This window comes from Balaenoptera acutorostrata, chromosome 6, assembly GCF_949987535.1.
Source record: "Balaenoptera acutorostrata chromosome 6, mBalAcu1.1, whole genome shotgun sequence".
NCBI classification, from domain to species: domain Eukaryota; kingdom Metazoa; phylum Chordata; class Mammalia; order Artiodactyla; family Balaenopteridae; genus Balaenoptera; species Balaenoptera acutorostrata.
The window spans coordinates 87,748,201-87,755,702 of NC_080069.1; the positions used below are offsets into that span (position 1 = coordinate 87,748,201).

The following is a 7,502-nucleotide window of genomic DNA, read 5'->3' on the forward strand; positions in this document are numbered from 1 at the left end:
ACTGGGCATTTTCTCTGCTGTTGCTTTTCTGCTGCCACTGCTTTTAGCAACCTTGAAAGGAAAGAAAATGAACAGGTTACAGAATCTCCAGTAGACCCCACTAGCACGAAGGAAAAACTTTCTTCCCTCTGGGCCAAATGCCCTGATGACCCAGATCATGGAGAGGGTGTCAGGTCTGCTCAGGCCAGTGACTAAGAAGCCCAATCACATTCTGGTTTGTATAGCATGGGCTGGCATGACCACAGATAAGAACATCAATGTATAAGTAGCAAGGCCTTTCCATATCCATGGTGAAACGAAGGCCATCAAGCCTAGCCTCCTATAAGAGATGGCCTCTGATCTGTCTCCCCGCCAAACACAGGCTTGTGAGAAGGGCTCTGAGAGCGCTCAAGTAACAATGGAGGATCCAATGGCCTCTGGTCCCTTATGCCCTTCCTATGTGCTTTTCTGCGGAAGGTAACTTGACAGTAAGCTGAGGGGAACATCCTCAAGCCCTGTCTTCCCATCACTACAGCTGCATGCTCCTCCCCATGGCTCAGCCTTCACTCCAGAAGGAGCTGATGTTCCCAGAGCCTGGGCACAGTGGGAATCATAATAAAAAGATTGTGATGCTATTTTGGCTTCTTGTTTCCTGTTGTTTGGGGCACCTACCAAGTTTCTGTTTGGTTTCCTATCATCGGCCAATTCCTGAGTCTAAAATAGGAGCAGCTGTGACCTCCAAGGAACCCATGAGATAGGTGGGGGTGGGAGGAGGCAGGGGCTCCACCATGGACAAGGAGGAGATGAGGGCACTGAAGAGAAGAGCCAAAGTTTTTGAAGAAATTAAGGAAAAGGTAAGCCCTCCAAGCCTGTCTGCTATGTATTGCCCCCAAACACACACCAAGGGCCAGCTTTAGACATTTTTCCCTTCCCAGTTTTTGCTGAGCTACAAAGTAGGGAAGCTAGTTGGCTGTTTTCTCCGGGTCTTCTGGGCTGTCCTTGGTCTGAGTTTCCTCCCCATCTTTGCAAATTGTTTTAATGTGATATGGTAGGGCTGGGTAAACTAAGGTCTGGAGAAGCTTTCAGAGGACTATGAAATCCCCATTCATCCCTTTTGCCTGGTATGAACAGAGCCAGTACATGTAGACGGGAAAGCATCTCTAGACTGTGGATCAGAGGCAGGTAGATATTCTACCTCAAAACCATAGGAGCCCCAAATACAAATATGGTTAACCCCTGAGGGAGCAGAGGCCATTCAGTTGCATGCGTCCACTTACATGCAGATTTTTTTCAGTAAATAGGTACAACAGTACCACACAGTCCTCAGTTGGTTGAATCCACAGATGTGGAACCGGGGATACAGAGACCCAGCTATAAAGCTACAAGAGGATTTTTGCAGCGGGTGCATTGGCACCCCTAATTCCCACATTGTTCAAGAGCCAAATGTAATTACTAATATTTTTGAGCACTTACTATGCCCTGGGCAATTCTAAGTGCTTTGCATAAACTAATTAATCTTCAAAACAACCCTACGTGATTTGTATTACAGATGAGAAAGTGAAGAACCGAGAGGCTGAGAACTTCTCAAGGTTCCACAGTCACACAGCTAGGAAGCAGGGGAACCAGGTAGTCTGGCTTCAGTGCCCACGCGCTCAACTACTTTATTGTGCTGCCTGTCAAAGTACACCTCAAAGAAAGATGCTGTGTGGTCCAGCACCTCCTGTTTCCACACCCAGGGAATAGGCATACACAGATAGCCAGACCTGTAGCCCATGTCAGAGGATTTCTTACCACCTGCACAACTCACCCCCTTCACAAAGACTCCCACACCCTTCCCGGAATTTTCCCACAAAGGTCCATCAGGCTCAGAAACACCTTAATAACATCCTACACGTCCCTTTTCCTTATCTCCAGGTTCAGTGAAGCCAAGTATTGGGACAGAAGAAGAGGCATAAAAGCTGGACCTCTGTGAACCTTAATGACAAGCAAGGTTTCCCCACCCTCATTCGGGCAGTCCTGACTGGAACTTCAGAGCCTCCCAGCACTGTTCCTGCTACCAACTGCCACTTGTTTCCATGGTTGGCTGGAACCTCAGTTCCACAAAAACTTCCACCGACCCTGACTTTCCCTAGAGATAAAGAGGAGTGCACCTGAGTCAGAGAAGGGCAGTGGTTGCTAAATTTGCTAAATATGGAGTAATTAGTGTTCTCTCTCCCATCCCACTCATAGGGTTACTTGGAGTTTGGCCTTGCAAAACCTCAGTTTCCTCATCTGTAAAAATCTGGAAAACAGTTCATTTTGTATGCTTCCTGGGCTGATAGTTGAGTGAGGACAGAATAAATCTGGTAAGAGGAAAGAGCTTGGTACACTGTAAGGCACTGAGTGAGCAGCAAGAATTTCTGGCCCCACCTGAAGGCTGTGTGTGTATCATCTTCCACCCACCCACAGTCCCAGGCATAGCCGGGGGAACTTCCATTGGCCTCTGTCCACAGTGCTGAAGTCACAGCCAAGCCAGCTGGGGATCTTCAGTCCCTCTTTTTCTTTTTTTTTTTTTTTTTGGCAATATACTAATTTATCCATATATACATTCACTTTACATTATTACATTTTAATATTCATCAAAAACAAAAACATGGAAGGCTTCATGAATTTGCATGTCATCCTTGTGCAGAGGCCATGCTAATCTTCTCTGTAATGTTCCAGTTTTAGTATATGTGCTGCTAAAGTGAGCACTTGAGTCCCTCCTTGTCCCATCTAAGTAAGCATCAAATACAAAGACTTCCAAGCCCAAGGATTGTCCTAAAGCTCAGAAATTAGTGCCAAAATGTTTTTTATTTCACTAATTTCAAGTATCTTTGTCTTTAATAATAAATAAATAATAACACTCCTTTCAAAACTATAACAGGTACAAAATGGGCAAGATGTGATTTAGCAGGTCAGGGAGAACAGAGGATGCAGTCTTCACCTGGTGTGAGTGAACTACTAAAAAGCTGATGTAACCTGAGGCTACGTGGAAAGAAGTACAGGGTCAGAGGAGGGATGCAGGCCGGCTGGTATGCTGCACCAGCACTCCTGGAAAAAGCTAACCAGAGCCAGGCATCATGAACTGAAACCCAGCCAGGGGAACATGGTCTTAGTGGCTGGGATTGAACAAGGCAGAGGAAGAACCCATGAAGGCCTGAGAGGTGTTCACCCTGTCGAGGATCAGACTCAAGGGATGCAGATGGCTGATGTCTGGTAGATGGGACCAATGAAGTCAATGTGACCTCAAGCACAGAGCTAAGATCAAAGGTGGAAGAGAGACAGATTTCTGCTCAATAGGACCAAAAGATAACTGAATACCAGGGAAGGTAGTGAAGCTGTACAAGCATATGACAGAAATGTGGAGTTGGGGGTGAAATGTCTTCCCAGGTGTCCAGTCCTCTTGAGACCTGCGATGCCAGTAAATGGTTAAGCACCTTCTGGTGCATCCCCAGCCCTGAGGCCTGCTGAGCTGTAGGGAGATCCATGCTTATACAGACCCAAGTGACCCCAAAGCATCAGCATCACTGGGTTGGGAACCTTTTTTTAGTTCAACCTCTTAAACCGACTGCTGTGCCTCCAGCTCTGAGTCCTGACCTGAGAGAAAAGATCCAAGATCCCAATATGGCTATTATCCCCTTTCCAGGTGGGCTCTGGGAAGCATGCCTTTAGAACCTGATGTTGCACGCCCTCTGCTGGTCATTCCCAGTACTGTTCTCTCACTCCAAAGAAAAAACCCTTTTGAACCTTTATGGTACTAGCCAGTGTAGGTTCAGAACAGACGGGGAGACACGAGGCAAGTACCAGGGAGTTAGATCACTGGTCAGTGTTCAGTCAACTTACAGGATCATAACTGAATCTGTGGATGGTTCAAGTATCAGTATCAAGATTAGGGCTCATCTGTGTCTAGGAGGAGGGCTTAGACTGAGGCTGGGTATAGGGAACTTTCTGGTCCAGGACTAAGACCAAGGTCAGTGTCTCAGGCTGAGGCCAAAGTTAGGGCTCATTGTGGGACTGAACTCTGGGCTCAAGTGTCAGCATGAAGTGTGTATCCAGGTGATATGCTAAGAGTCTGACCACAGGAAGGAGTCAGTCTGCATCCAGGGTACTGGGGTCAATGTAGTATTCCTATACCAGGTGGAAACATCAGATAATAAGCACCAGCCATTGGAGAACTCAAGCAGAGATATTGCCAGAGAAGAAGTATAAGAGATGGGGGACAGAATAAGCAAGTCGCTAATTTCTAAGGACCTCCCAACCTTAAAGATGGAAATAGCCAAGCTAGAGCACCCCTTTCTCCTCAGAATGTGAATCTCAGTATTCTAGTTCCAGCTTCCTGTTAAAGCCCCCCACCAACCCTAGTACTGCCACATACAAATTATAGGAACAATTTGGGGACAGGAGAGGTCCAAGGACCAGTCCTGTCACTGCAGAAAGCTGGCAGCTGTGGGGGTAGTCTTCCTTTCCCCCAGGATTCTCTGTGTCTACTGGCAACAAGGCTTGGCAGCCTCCCACACCCAGATCTTAGCAACCCTGGGAGCCCCTGGCAACTGCTGCCATGGTGACAAGACAGGGAACTGAGAACAAGTTGGGGGGGAGCACTTCCTCTGGAGGCTTCAGGATATGTGCAAGATAGGGGTCCCCCTCCCAGACACAGTCTGGGAGGGAACATGTGCCCCTGTCTAAACACCTCCTCACTGGCACCCACCCCCGCCCCTGCCCCCGGGTTCTGGTTCCCTCAGGGTGAGGAAATGAGGGACATCTAGGGTTGTGACGTCTCCAGAGGGAGGGAGGGTGAGTGGGGGTGTTTGGAACTGACATGATCACAGATGCATGCATACACTGGCAGACATGGTGTCAGCATATCAACAGCCATGAAGCCACACTTCATCCACTCTTTGTCATGTAGACACAGGCCTGCTTAGTCATTTAATCACATATGTACAGTAACACAAAATCACATACCTACAGCAAATAACACAGAATCAGGCACACTACCACACAAAAATAATTACACAGATACACTCACTTACAAATTGCATGACAGATACAACATGACAAATAATTCCCAGGCTCAAACATTTACAGATGCACTCACATACCGAGATATCTGTGAACATACAGTGTAAGTTAACTTTCTTGAGCGTTAACTACAGGCCGAGCTCAGAACTAAGTGCATTACATGTGTTACCTTAATTAACCCTCTCAATGACCCTATGAGGTACTGCTGTCCCCATTTTACAAAGGAGGAAATGAGGCACGGATGTGGCAAGTAACCTCACAAGGTCAACAGTCTGCCTTCAGAGCCTACATTCTCATACCCTATGCCACACCCTGAGGCACCCCTGGTTCCTCTCATACGTTCCTGATACCCAGCGCAATGGGACACAGGACAGCAACTGCAAACTCGGCAAACAACAGAATCTGTGCCACCAATACCTGAAGGCACAGCCCTGCACCCTTGAAGGTCTAAGCCTACACTTCAGCATTAGCAGGGACCAGGTAAAGGCCGGTGACTAAACTCTGCCTCCGTGTTGGCACAGGCAAGGCTGGAGGAGGCAAAATAGACAAACCTGGCATAGGAAGAAGCAGAGCCGCCCACAGCCCAGGCCCCCATGAATCTGGAGGTGGGGGAGTGAGAGCCCTCAGACATAAGGAGCCAGTACCATTCCTGGGCCCCCTCACTCTCCCCTTTCCCACCTCCATGTCACACTATTCCATTCCCTCATCACCCCACCTCCCCTCCCTTCCTCATTTCTTCTCACCTCATCTCTCTGTCCCATCCTTTTGCTACTCATCCCATCTCCCCTCCCTCCTCTCCCTATCCCCCTCACCCCATCTCCCCTCCCTCCACTTCCTTACCCCGTCTTCCCTCCCTCCTCTCCTTATCCCCAGCACCCTGCCTCCTCTTACCACATTTCCTTTCCTTGCCTCACACCTCACACCCCTTTATACCTGGGATCCCCATCGTGATAACTAGAAAGAAGGCATATAGTGGAGAATAGGCAGACCTAACCTCAGGATCCCTAGACTGCTCTCCTGTTCTGCTCTGTAGCCTAGGTATTGATGCTCTCCAAGCCTGTTTCCAGCTCTGTCTAGTTTGCATGACCTCATGGGTGTCCATACACTGCCTCAGGGAAACTGCAAGGAAAGAGAAGTGAGAACTTCTGCTCTGGCCCTTCCTTTGTCCTCAAAGCCCCCAAGAACTCCTTCCCCCTCTTCACCCCTGGATTACCCCCTCCCTACCCCCGCTCCCTCTAGCACAGATGGGCCTGGGAGACAGTGACGTGGGCGCCAGGCACCGTGTCTGCTCAAGCGTCGGCTTCCGCTGGCAACCGCCTACGCAGCCCTGCCTGCTCTGAACATCGGGGACACTGGGGCTGAGAATTAATGGGGGTGGGGGTGGGGGTGGGGGTACTGAAATGGGAGATTCTGAGGGTGTTAAGAAAGGAGATCATGTGGAGCTGAGACGAAGGGTTAAAGGGGGGGGGGCTAGGATAGGGGAGCTCATGGGAGTGGATAAGGATTAAGAATAGGATAAGACAGAAGATCATGGGGGAAAGACAGGAGATCATATGGGGCCAGGAAGGGGGGGGGGAGTAAAAGGGGGATAAAATGTGGGAACTCAAAAGGGAAGTAGGATGAAAGATTATAGGGAGAACTTTAATGAGGATTGTGGGGATTGTTGAGAAGGGGCTGCTCATGAAGGAGCAGGGATCAGGAGATTATACAGAGGATGAAAAGGGGACTCATAAAGGGAATCTTGGAGGTGCTAAAACCGTGGAGAACTGCTCGGTTACAAAGGAGAGAGCAGAAGGGTACTTAAACTATGCTCGTCTACCGGGGTCCGTTTTGAGATTCAGTTAGGTCATATCAGGTCAACTCCGGGTCACGGTAAGGTAAAGCTAAATCAGGTCAGGGCTAGGTCAGTTCACGGTTCAATGGAAGACAGGTAAGAATGGTAACCTTTTCACCCCGGTCCAGGGACCACACCTCCCAGAGTGCACTATTCTCTCCCCTACCCTCCTAAATGAAGACAGGAAAGAATGCCCAGAGTCACCGCCAACTGGTGGGCGCAGTTTTCCTTTAAGGCTGCCTTTGACGTTGCACGGGTTCCAGAAGGTTCTCCCGGGATTCGGGCAGTGGCCAGTACGTCCCACGTTCTCAAACCGGAGATTGGACTAAAATAGTTGTCCCCCGACTGGGGTCTGAGCCCCACAGACCAACCAATAAAATCAAAGGGCGCGTGGAGTTGCCGCCCTCTGTCCCTTTTACCAATGACACGACGAGATAGCGAAGAGGTGTGGTTGATTGATCCCAAAGTGCACCAATCAGACCCACACCAATCACGGCCCGGAATGTGTGCGCGTGTGGCCGGGTGACAGAGGCGGAGAATGGGCGGCTACCACAAAGCCACTCGTTGAAAGCTGTCCAATTACAGCAGAGGCTGAGCTGAGTGACGGGCAGACAGCGCAATGGGCAGCGCGGAGGCGGAGCTGTGG

General features: G+C 49.3%; 1 non-coding gene across 1 annotated transcript; it reads right to left on the minus strand.

Annotated features, from left to right (window-relative positions):
* Positions 1-2,605: 2,605 nt before the first annotated feature.
* On the minus strand, positions 2,606-2,712 carry LOC114235866 (U6 spliceosomal RNA). Its single transcript, XR_003621944.1, has one exon. It is a non-coding gene; the product is annotated as a U6 spliceosomal RNA (small nuclear RNA).
* Positions 2,713-7,502: the final 4,790 nt, after the last annotated feature.